Source organism: Marmota flaviventris, chromosome 5, assembly GCF_047511675.1.
Source record: "Marmota flaviventris isolate mMarFla1 chromosome 5, mMarFla1.hap1, whole genome shotgun sequence".
In the NCBI taxonomy this organism is placed as follows: domain Eukaryota; kingdom Metazoa; phylum Chordata; class Mammalia; order Rodentia; family Sciuridae; genus Marmota; species Marmota flaviventris.
Window position 1 is genome coordinate 69,326,828 of NC_092502.1, and position 12,500 is coordinate 69,339,327.

General features: G+C 35.9%; 1 protein-coding gene across 2 annotated transcripts in view; it reads left to right on the top strand.

Annotated features, from left to right (window-relative positions):
- Positions 1–12,500, top strand: part of Diaph1 (diaphanous related formin 1) — a 94,179-nt gene that overhangs the window by 40,963 nt on the left and 40,716 nt on the right. The gene's annotated exons all lie outside the window — the stretch shown is intronic.

Here is a 12,500-nt window from a genome sequence, read left to right on the forward strand (position 1 = left end):
AGGGACAGTTTAAGTAAGTATTATCACCATTACCTTACATATATGTTGCATTTTACAGTTTTCAACGTGCTTTAACACTTTTACTACCCCATTTAAACTGCAGTGAAGCCTTATGAGACAGGTAGATGTGTATAGCCTCTATTCTGTAGCATATATAGACAGCTTTCCCATTGACTTACAGCCCATGGTTTTTACCTTCATGTCTTCCCTCTATTTTTATTTATTTTTTGGTACCAGGGATTGAACCCAGTGGTTAACCACTGAGCCACATCTCCAACCCTTTTATTTTTTTGAGACAGGGTCTCGCTAAGTTACTCAAGGCATTGCTGAGTGACTGAGGTTGGCTTTGAACTTGTGATCCTCTTGCCTCAGATTCCTTCTTTCATTTTAGAAGAACTGATCCACTTTGTTATCTTCACTTTCTAATTCTTGTGATTTTGTTCTGCTTTGTGATGGGACACTTCTCATTTCCTGAGAGACCCAATATTTGAAAGATTTTGTCATGTATCACAATTACAGACTAATAATTTTGTATTTCCCTCATCAGTTAGCATTATTATTTACTTGAAGGTTAATCATGACACTAGTGATGAAAATTAAGAGCAACTTTGGCATATTTCTTTTCCCTGTTTCCTTCTATCCCAGTAAGTAGCATTTTTAAAAACAATTATTATTTATAGTTAGGAACCAGGTTGCACTTTGTTCTAATAAGGAATCTAACAGAGTGCTAGGCACCTTTGGTCACTCCCAGTTATATGTGTGTTTCTGTCTAGAAGTGAAAGATCACAATGTTCAAGCCTATCCTTTTTCCTATCATTCAAGGCAAAGTGGCCATTTCTTCTGACATTTATCACCTTCCGTGCCAAAGTCTAGCCTTAGGAAATTACTTCTACGCTCTTAGTTAAAAAAACATGGTGGTGACCACTTATACTGCTCTAATTTATTAACAAAGAGTAGTTGACAGTAAAAGTCAAAATCAAATGATTTTTTTATCCTTGTGTTGGTGTTTAGAATTTATCCCTTTCTTGTACTTGGGCTCTGTGCTCTGAGAGCCACTGCAAATACACAATAACTGGACCCCTTTTTTGTCTCCATCTTTCTTTTATTTTGTACGTTTGTATTCTTATTGATTTTAATTGGGGTTTCTGCAGTTTATTGGTCATCTTTGACATTAATTTCATTATGAATTGATATGTATTTGAACAAACAAGACCTCTCATCTTTTGTTATTTTCAAAAACATAACCCAAACTCTTTAGTACTCCATTAGCCTCCAGCTTCTGCCTAGGAAAATACTTTCTATTCATTGAAATTTCCTAGCAGCTTTGGCTTTAAAAAGAAAAAAAGTATTTTTAGAAATTTCTATCTTATCATCCATTCTTTGTTTTTTTTTTTTTTTTGACAGGGGTGGTGGGGGTCAGTTACTGGGTATTGAATTCAGAGGCACATGACTACTGAGCCACATCCCCAACCCTATTTTGTATTTTATTTAGAGACAGGGTCTCACTGAGTTCTTAGTGCCTTGCTTTTTGCTAAGGCTGGCTTTGAACTTGCAATCCTCCTGTCTCAACCTCCTGAGGCATTGGGTAATAGTCATGCACCACCTCACCCAGCATTCTTTATCATTCATTCTTTTTTAAAGAATAAGTATAAATTAGTCCACTTAGTTTAGTTTAGTAGTGGTATCAATTTTTCATGTAATAATAATTACCATTAATGAATTGCTACTATTTTGATGAAGGAAATTTCTAGCTGGTCTTTATAAATCTCTTTAATTGAAGTTACAACTTTCAGGTGTTACTCTGGCATACTGTTTTAATTTCCCAGTCTTTTCAGTAGGAAGCATTTGAGAAGGTGTTCTTGAAAATTACTAAATCTTGAGCAGTTTTCCATAAATGATAAATTTTAATCATTTTAAAAAATTCTGGAATAGATTTTTTTTCTGTCATTAGTGCTTATTGTTTGCCCACTTAACAGTTATTTGCAATACTTGAATGCAGTAAAACATTTCTTCTTTTTATCAGCCATGTAGCTATGAATGTTCTTAATCATTTCTTCCCCTTTTAAAAAATTATTTCTTTGGATTTTCAGTCTTTTATTGACTCCATGTTATCTATCTTTTTCTTCTATGTTTCTCTACTTTTCCTTTTATTTACTTCATAAGTCTGTAATGATGGAAGAAGTATTTGAATGTTAGGTTTTGTTTTAATGTCCCTCTTGAGGACAAAATGGGTGCTTTGATTTATGCATGGGTGTAAAGTGGAATATGGAGGTGCTGCATGTGGATCTAGAGCCTCATATCATACTTGTTGTGATTGTGATAACTAATTTCCCCTGTTTTCTTGAGTTTTGGTGCTAAGGCATGCAAACACAGATGATTCCCAGGTTACTCCCTTCCTTACAATTTGCCGAAAAATAACATTTTAGAAAAAAAGACTTTGGGCTTCTTAGAGTTTAAATGTTTGCCAGGAAAGAAATTTCAGGTTCTCAAAACTTGCAAAGTAAAGACTTAAAGGAATCAGAGCTCCTTAATGTGACAACAAGGTTTACTTTGCTTTCATTACTTTATGTGTCTCTAGTATAAGTATTTCAGAAAAAAACCTTTTACTTCATTCATTTTAAAAGTCATTCTTAAATACTGAACTAGTTTAGGTTTCTTTTCTCTTCCTTTTCTTTTTCTTCTTCTTTTTTTTTTTTTAATTTCATTTTAATTTTTGGTGGTGCTGAAGATGAAACCCAAGGCCTTGCCCGAGCTAAGCATTCCCCCTACTATTGCACTGCACCCCAGGCCCCAGTTTAGTTTTAATATTGAAACCAGTGTCAGTTACCAAGTCTCTCATTTGCAGTTTTAACATTGATGAAAAAATAATGATAGGTTAACTCTCATTATTACACTGCAGATATTTCAGCTTTCAGATGAAGTAGCAGAGACATGGGTTAAACGTATTTTTCAAGACCATATAGTAAGTGCCAGAGCCAGGGTTCAGACTCTAGACTGACTCCAAAGATTTTTCCTAGGGTTCTGCTTTCCAGAAGTGTATGTACTTGTCCTAGGAGCCTTTGAAAGGCTAGATCCAGACAAGAGCTGCAAAAGCTTTCACCAGCCACTTAATTCCTGTAAGCACAGATGTCCTTGAATTGGCAATGACTTAAGAGTAGAAAAAAGGAAACAAAATAAATTAGGGCAAGTAAACCAGATCCTGGATAGTTAGGGTTATAGAAGAGAAGAGTATATTCTACTTATAGTGTATTCAGCTCTAGCAAAACTAGCCTAAAACTTGAAGAAAGTAAAACATGCGTATCTAGTACAGTAGAAGCACTGCTTAGGTAATTTCAGCCCAGTGTATAGCTGCCAGTGTTAATGGGGAAGTTATTGAGACACTTGTTTTCATCGTAATTGCATTATTTCCTCACTTGCTTGCTAAACACAATTTTCTGCTATTTTTAAAATATGCCTGTTAATCCCCCATATGTTTTATTGGTACCTAAAATCTCCCATATACCTACTGGCTTTTCTAAGAGTGGATATTGAAGAAACAACTACCTCACTCTGTATATCTACCTCCTGTGGTCAAAGGTGCCTCCAGACACAGCTTCAATAAGGTTTCTTACTAAAAGAAGAGTTAAGAGACAGAACTGGTCCTAGAATTTATAACAAGTTCTCTTACACATTATTTTTCTCTTGAGAATTAGTCTTGTATTTCTGAACTCTTTAACTTCTATAAGTCAGGAATTTAGTTACTTATTTAATTTATTCCCTTCTGGGGAATATAGTAAATTCAGATTTGATAGACAGCACCATAAAACTTAGTCATTCTCACTTTATCACTTTCCTGTGACAGCAAGGAATCTGATATGACGGACTTGTTGACTTTACTTTTGAATTCCTTGGAAACATATCTAGTAGTTAAATTTTATTTTCATCTTCTCCAAGGGAGCATTTTCATCATTGTTATAACCTCGGGCAGGTCATTATTTGAATGTACAAGATAAATTTTCTTTCTGCTTTCCTTCTTTCTCTTTTTCTTTTGAACCATAACAGGGTGAGTGATAACTAATGGCCTAAGTATAGAGATTGTTTTTCATAAGAGGAAGTATTCCTTCCTTTTAAAACCTTTTTAACTCATAAGATTCAAAGGTCCTCTCTTAGTAGGTGTAAAATGGACAATATGGAGCATGAAATACATTTTGGGAACTGTGAGCATGAGAAACAGTTCTCTAAGTGTTTGATGACAGTAATTTAGGAAGAAAAACTCTGGCTAAAACGTAAGATCTTGGCCAAAAAAAGTTGAGAATTTCATTAAAAAGAACAAATATTCTAGTTAGCATTTGACTGTTTCCAGATCCTAAGGTTTGTGCTATTGTCTCAGAAGTGAAAACTGTTGGCAACAACAGGTAGGTTTACCTGACTGTCTGTTGCTCTTTCATAACTATCTTGGTTCAGGATTCAGACTTGAACCAAGTCATTACCAATAACTGCAGCGCTTCTACAGTCTCAATTTCATATTATACATACCTGTTCTACATTTTTATCTTGTTCTCTTGTAGTATCTTGACCCACAAAATTATTTAGCCCCATGACACTTATAATCTCTTCTTCACCTCCTTGATGACTTCTCTCTTCTCACCTAAAAATCCATGGTTAATCATTATAATAATCATTCCCCTGGCATTTTCTTCCATTATTTCTCTTTTATTTCATCATACACACCTGTAGTTATAAAGCTGTGAATGTGACTGGAGAAAACCACACAACTGGTCTTCCTTGATATGCTTTCTTCCAGAATATCAAATGCTCTTCTTTTTTTTTTTTCCCCCTAATTCATTGTCTATTCTTTCTCCTGGATCTCCTCTGCCCCGTTTGTGAGGTTGCTTGGACCTTGATAATTTCGATTGCCAGGCAGTCATATAAGCATTTCTAATCCATTCAATTCTTCATTCTTTTAAATGATTACTTAACACCTTCTCTCCTCAAAGACCCAGCATCTCCCTCATCCTTATTCTCAGTTGAGAATGTTTTATTTGTACTTTACTGGGAAAACTGAAGCAATCAGAAGAGGCACTTCTAGAGACTTTTAGATCTTTTTCCTATTTCTCTGTTGTCTTTCCTGTAACTGCCATCCTATCTAAAGGCAGTTCCTGGACTAACATGATATCTTTATTTTAATTAATGTATTGAATATACTGAAAATATTTAAAAAAAAAACTATCCTCTCCCCAAAGTGACTGTGGTTAACTATACATTTTATATGCATACATCATTCTAAAAAGTAGTTAAGATTTAGTTCAAATGAGAAAATATGGGAAATTTTTAACCAGAATGTTACTGGAAAATTTATGAATCAAGTTAGTTAAAATATAAAATTACAGAAATGTGAGGGTATGTACACTTTATTTTAAAAAAGTGTATGCTAGGCAAGTGCTGTACTGCTAAACTACGTCCCAGCCCTTCATTTCTTTTTTTGAAGTTTTATTTTGTCTTCTTCATTATTTGTGATGGATAGTTATATTCCACTCTCTGAATAATACAAATTAAATGACTACTCCCTCATTGAGAATGTAAGTTTTCAATTTTTTGAATTATAAGCAATGCTGCAGGAAACATATTTCTTTGCATACTTTTGTTTGTGCACAGTAATTTCTTAAAAGTAAAGTTTCTGGACCCTGATCACTGGATATAGGATTATACCAATTTACACTTCCACCAGAAATAAGAAATTATTTATCAAAGTGTCTGATCAGGGAAAATGATATCTTGTTTCAGTCTCATCACTAATATGATTGCATCAAAGGGTTTTCTTGATACATTGACTTTTCCTCATCTATAAATGAGATAAGGGAACTTAAGGATAGAACTTTTCAATTCTGAACTCATGCTGTTACTGGTCCCCCCTACCCCCTTTCCTTTTTCTTTGCAGTAGCTACCTTTGGTATTATTTTTCACCATCTCAAATTCATTTTTACAACTTTCTGGGCTCTTATTTTGTTTGTTTTGGTCAGATTTTCATTCTATGTGCACTGAGGGTCAGGCAATAGTTGCTGCTGCTTTCTTACAGGCAGTGTTTTGGGGATCTAGATTTACACTAGGGCAAAACTTTAAAACATTTGCTTGATGGCTGTTGATGTAGTTTCCACTAGAGACTTACTAGTGGAGATTTAAGGAAAGGTGTCATCAGATAAAGATAATTAAACTTTAATTCCTTCTAAACTGGAGGAATCTGATATATTTATCTGCAGCAGTGTGTTCTTTTCCTTTTCGCCACCAGATGGCACATGGAGCTTTTCTATTTTAGATGTGTCATTGTTACGTTGGGTAATGATGCAGTCACGTTAGAGAGAGGCACTGTCTATTAGTTTCAAGTACAACTGTTTAGGACACTGCCCTCTACCTGCCAGGAAAATTATTTGGAGGACTGATAAACAGTAAAATTAAAGCGGGAAGCTATTATTTTTACAAAGAAATTTTGTTATGGTGCAATTAGGTTTTTTGGTTGACTTTTTGTGTTTTTTTTTGCAGCTAGTATTTTTTTATGGGTACAATATTAGTGTTCTTTTGGGGGCCCTGAGGCTGGAGAATATTTTTTTTTAATCTGATAGCTTCATGAAATCATAGCCTGACTTTCAGAGTGCTTAAATAAAGGGTAGTATTTTACCACCTTGGTAGTTCATTATTTATGTGTTTGTGATCTTATTATAACACATTCATAATACCATATCTGTTACAGTTTTTGCTGACAAGCTATATCAAACACATAATTGAACTTACCCACTGATTGTATATCGTAATTTGTTAGCTCCTCACTCTCTCAAGATAATGCCATTTAGAGCCTCTTTCTAACCAGCCACAGTTTGGTTTGTACCTGCATTGTATATTATAGATATACAGAAACTGAAACTTTATTTTTTAAACCCAGGGTGCTATCTCCCATGATCTGCAGATTGCAGATTTAGTTTCTGACAAAATATCCTTTTAGATATTGAAACCATCTAGGATCAGTATTGCATTAACTTGAATGTCTGTTTGTACTAGTAATTCCCAGTCTTTACTGTGCATAAGGATTACATGAGGAACAAGTTAGAAATATAAATTTCTGGACTCCACCTTCCAAAGAATACAAGCACCCCATGTAATTTTGCTGTAGATAAGCAAATATGCCTTGATCCTTCGTTTAATTACCTCTTTTTCTGTTTTCTGACTCTTTGCCATAGGCTACAGATTGCTTTCTACTTTTTCTCTTAATAGCATTTCTATGTCTTTATCAGAGTAGATATGTGCTATCCTTTTTGGGGGGGAAGTGACTGGTGCTGGGGGTTGAACTCTGAGCCTTGCATTTGTCAGGCAAGAATTCTATCATTGAGCTATATAGCCCCAGCCCTATCCTTATTCTTATAAAGGTCATTTGAGATCAATTAGGAAACAATGTAACATTTTCTATTAACTGCTAGCATTCTGGAGAACTGTCAGAGGTACTTGTTTTTACAGAATTCTTTTCTCACTAACTTCCCAGCCAGATCTTAAAAGCCATCTTAGAATAATGTTTTGAAGAAGATATTTGGAATCAATGAAATATCCACTGGATATTTAGAGATTGACTATACTGGAGAGGATAGATGGCAGGCAGAGTGACACATTAGATTTTGGCTTGTAAAACAAAGATGGAGTTGTGAGAAACATGAGGAGGTTGAAATCAGACTGGACAGAGCCACAGCTCTGCAAACAACTCTTACTCAAGTTTCATTGTTCTCTTGCCATGAAGACCTGGAGTTGGAGATCAGAGAAGTATTTAAGAGGAGGAAGGGGGTTCTCCAGAAAGTGTTAGAGCAGAACTAGGCTTTGGATGAGTAGAAGAATGATCCAGTGCTCTCTTGATACCTGCTGGAGTCCAGAGCTGCCTCCCCAAGGAGAGTGAACTGTTCTGAGTATTCCTTAACCTTCCACTCTTGAGGAATTGTTGGATCTGAAGTGACTTTTGCTGATGCTGAACAGGTCTCCCAGCAAGGAGTATTAAGGTTGTTTCCACCATGGAATGTTTTCTCTCTCTCTTTTATTTTTGCTTCTCTTTAATCTGTTTTTCTGTGAAGGTAACACAGGTATTTCAGTAGTCAGTATAAAAATGTCTCATTCCCACCTTACTCTTTATCTATTCCATCATTCTCCCTCACCCACCCTCTGGAGGTCACCATTCTTAATCAAGTTTCTTGATTATCCTTTCAGGATTTTAAAAATGTGATTCAATTATAAGCAAATACTGATACAGATTCTTGTCCTCCCTGTCTTTACCGAAAGGTAACATGCTATCTACACTGTTCTATACTTTGCTTCTATATCCTGAAGTTCTTCGTGGAGAGATCTTTCTCATTAAAAAAAAAAAAAAAAAAAAAAAAATCTGTTTTCAAAAAGCATGCATTAGTTTTATAATAAATACAACAACAAAAATATGGTAACAAAATAATTTTTTAAAAAATAGTAGGCACATTAATCCAATCACTTTGACTTCATCTTAGCTTGCATACATGTCCTTTTGTGTTTTTTTTTTTGCAAATTCTTATGTAATGATGGACTAAACAGTTACTCATGCCATGCCAACTCTATAAATGTATGATAATTCATACTAGAGCCTTATAGCCATTATGGTTTGGAGAAGAGAAACTAAAAAGTTTTGCAAAGGGACCTTCCAGACCTAGCTCCTAGTATCATACTGTAGAACTATAGCAGAGCTTTGTATCACTGTATAGGAGCACTCCTCCTTAAGGACTATAGTCTTCAAAGGAAAGGGATGGTATACCATATTTTTGTCTTGTTTCCATCTGTTTTTATTCCGGAGATTAATTGCTCTAGAATTTAATGTCCTGTAGCTGGCCCAGTTTTAGAACTCTTGACCATAGCTGGTGTGTCTAAATAGAAAAATTACTGTTACGATTGATGTTTGAGGGTAAGGAACCAGGAAGCAAATTTTAAACACTCATTCCAGTTGTGTTTTATAGGAAAAAAATTGCAGGAGTGGTAAGAGTAGAAGAACATATACTAGAAAACTATAGATTTTGTTAGAGGTATATTTTTCCTTCTATTTTTCTATAAGATGATTATATTAATAATGAGAATGGCAAAAGAATTCAAAAGGAAATTTGCTGGTGTCCAGATGCTTGGAGAAGGGGTTTCTAGAAGTACTTGGAGTTAATATATTATTGTCTACAGTGCACAGTATTAGGAACCAATTTGACAGAGCAGGTAACAGTATCCTCTACTTCACTCTCTGTCATCCAAGCCTTCTGTAATAATTTCTCTTTGAAAAAAATCAAATTTCAATATAAAAACTTTACATTTATCTTTAAGCTCCCATGGGCAAAGGAGCCCCAGTTAATTAAGAAAAGGAGATTGTAGCCCCATTTCTGCAAGATGGGAAGGAACTGATTCTACAGTAACACCAATTCTTTCCTAAAAGTTAGTGATTTTGTATCTATCAGATTAGAGGGGTGTGTGTGTGTGTGTGTGTGTGTGTGTGTGTGTGTGTATGTTTGGCAAGTAAAACTGCAAAAATCCTTCCAAAAACAATGTCCCCATTTTCCTGTCCTGCTTGCATTCTTCTTTTTAGCCACGGAGTGAGCGCAGTTGAGCTATTTTGGCTCAGATTCCAGATTGTGAGGTCAGAGACTAGGGATTGGAGGAGAAAATCAGGTGACTTTCAGTAACTGTGATGACGATGCTGCCCTCATCCCCACCCATCCTCCCCCCTTTCCCCACCCTTTCCTGGCTTCCACCTCGGGAACAAAGAAGGGGGAAAAAAAAAAAAAAACAACGGCAGTATGACAAAAACCAGCAGCTGCCTCTGCAGACTGACTGGGGGCTGGGTGTTTATTCCATCTGTTCTCTTTGTTTTGCTTTTACCTTATTACTTCCCTTCCCTGACCTTGAATAAAATGGAGGGTATTTCTGGACTCCTTTGTCTAGAGAATGGCTTAGAAATCTGCAATTTACTCAGTATTTAGATAGGCATGGATGAGACAGCAAAGATTAAAATTACTCTGCAGAACCTTAAAAAAAAAAACCACAAGAGTACTTTGCCTTCCTCATTCTGTTTTATTCATGCTTAAAATGTTTCTGTAATACTTTATAGTATTAGTTTTTTATTTAAGAAATATGAAGGGCAGAATTAATATGTCCTTTACTTGTTAATCTCTCATAGCAAATAAACAACACCCCTTAAGTCCAAATCTGTGGGGCTCAGAATCTAGGGTGTGGCAAGAAGGCACCATGTTTGGAGAAGCCTGCTTCTGTGAGCTGTGTCATGCCACTTTACCAGTAGTGCTCCTTTTCACTGATGATCAGTGTCCTGATTTCTTTAGCAGATACACTTCAAGGGAAAAAATATGATGGAGGACAACATACAGATCAAGGGAGAATTTTAAAATGTTAACCAGTGCTACATATGAACCTTATTTAGATATTGATTCACATTAACTGTATAAAACATTTGACATTTCAGACTGCTGAAAATTGATGTGATAATGGTATTTAATTCTAAAAATCATTATCTTATAGAGAGATGCATGCTAAAGTAATTATAGGTGGAATATGATGTTTGGGTAGGGGCTTAGGTGAAACAGAATTGACCATAAATTGTTAATTATTGAAGCTAAATAATGGGTACATGGGAATTTATTATCTTATTCTCTTTTTTGGATGTTTGATTTTTCTCTTAATAGGACCCCCCCCCCAAAAGGAAAAGAGCTTTTGTTCCTAGTCCCTTATTTTTGATGCTTTTCCCCAGACCTAGTTCATTGTTCTTTATGTAAACCTGTCCTATTCTTTTGCTGACACACCTTTGCTGGGTTCTTGCTTGGGGCAGTACTTGTCTTTCACATCCTTACTTACTCAAATCTCAGAAGCAAATCTCCTCTTAACTCTCCTTAATTGAGTCACCGTCCTGGGTGTGCTGGGAAAGTATCTGTGAGAAACTCAATGACTATTATCTGAACCACCAAAAGTTTTGTCAAGTTCCCAGATAGAATTCTAACACTGTTTTTCTGCTACTCCTTCAGACTTCCCCTTCTTCCCAGTTCTTAGCACCTGATTCTTATAGCTTTGGGATTCTGTCTGGCTTTGTTCTTTTCCTTCAGGTTTATTTTTTCCCATCCCTCCTTACAGTTTGCATGTCCATGATGATGTAGTTCTACAGAATTTAGCAAGTGGGTATTTATTTGGGCCAAGAGAGCAGTGATAGAAATATGGTTACTTTTGGGCAGGGATAACTGCTGTTCGGTTAGCATGCTGTTTATTAGCTCACATAGGACCCTCTTGATTTCTCTTCTTCCCAGAATCAGAGTTTGTATATATATTGAAGTGAACTTGGTGATCCCACAGTTGTTACTCTCACAGAAAGTTTACTGTTATTTCCTAAGGATATTATTAAGTATCTTAATTTTTTTTTCTTTCTTCTTCTTTTTTTTTTTTTTAATTTGGTTCTGCAGATTGAACTCAGAGGCACTATAGCACTGAGCTACATATTCGCAGCCCTTTTTATTTTGAGACAGTGAGACAGTGTCCTCTAAGTTTCTGAGGCTGGTCTTGAACTTGCAATCCTCCTGCCTTAGCCTCCCAAGTAGCTGAGATTATAGGCACGCACTATAACGCCTGTCCAAGTATATTAATTTTTCAAAAATGCGTGGGAAATCAAGTTTCTTCACAGACCCTATTTCTTTAGAGAAAACTGTAACTGTGCTAGAGTCTATCGATTTTTTTAATTAAAAAAAAACAAAAAACATTTTGTGATACTGGGGATTGAACCCAGGACCTTGCACATGCTTTACAAACATTCTGTCACTGAGTATATCCTCAGCCACACCTGACTTTTTTTCTTTTTTGGTACCAGGGATTGAACTCAGGGGCACTCAACTACTGAGCCACATCCACAGGCCTATTTTGTTATTTATTTAGAGACAGGGTCTCAGCTAATTTGCTGCTGAGGCTGGCTTTGAACCCATGATCCTCCTGTTTCAGCCTTCACACCTGACTTTTTAAAACTTCCTATGGTGATTGTGTGCTCATGTGTTATATGTACAACAGTGATTTCACTTTAGAGATGTTGGATGAACAGCATATTTAATTAGTGGAGTCAGATCCATAGGTTTTTCAAGATGTTTCCACTTTTTCCCACCTTTCTCTTTTAGTCATACTCTAAGGTATTTGGCTTACTCAAAGGAAGTGTAGCAATAATATTATGAAAGGTGTTCCCTGTAGGCTGGTGGGCAGAGCAAGTAGTGTTACCAACCTGAGTGAATGAGTGAGAAATAAAGTTGGGTGGAGTTGCTTTGTAGCTCAGCCTGAGTCTTCTGGCCTTGTGGTTATAACTAGTTCTATAGCCAGTTTATGTTCTCAATGTTATTTTTCTAAAAGCCTTTCTCTGTCCTACTTCCTCTCACCTGTACTTCTTAGGAACCTAGTTTCCAGGATGTCAGGCAACTCCTACTCCTTCATTTCCTGTTTGTGGTCTTCACGGAGAG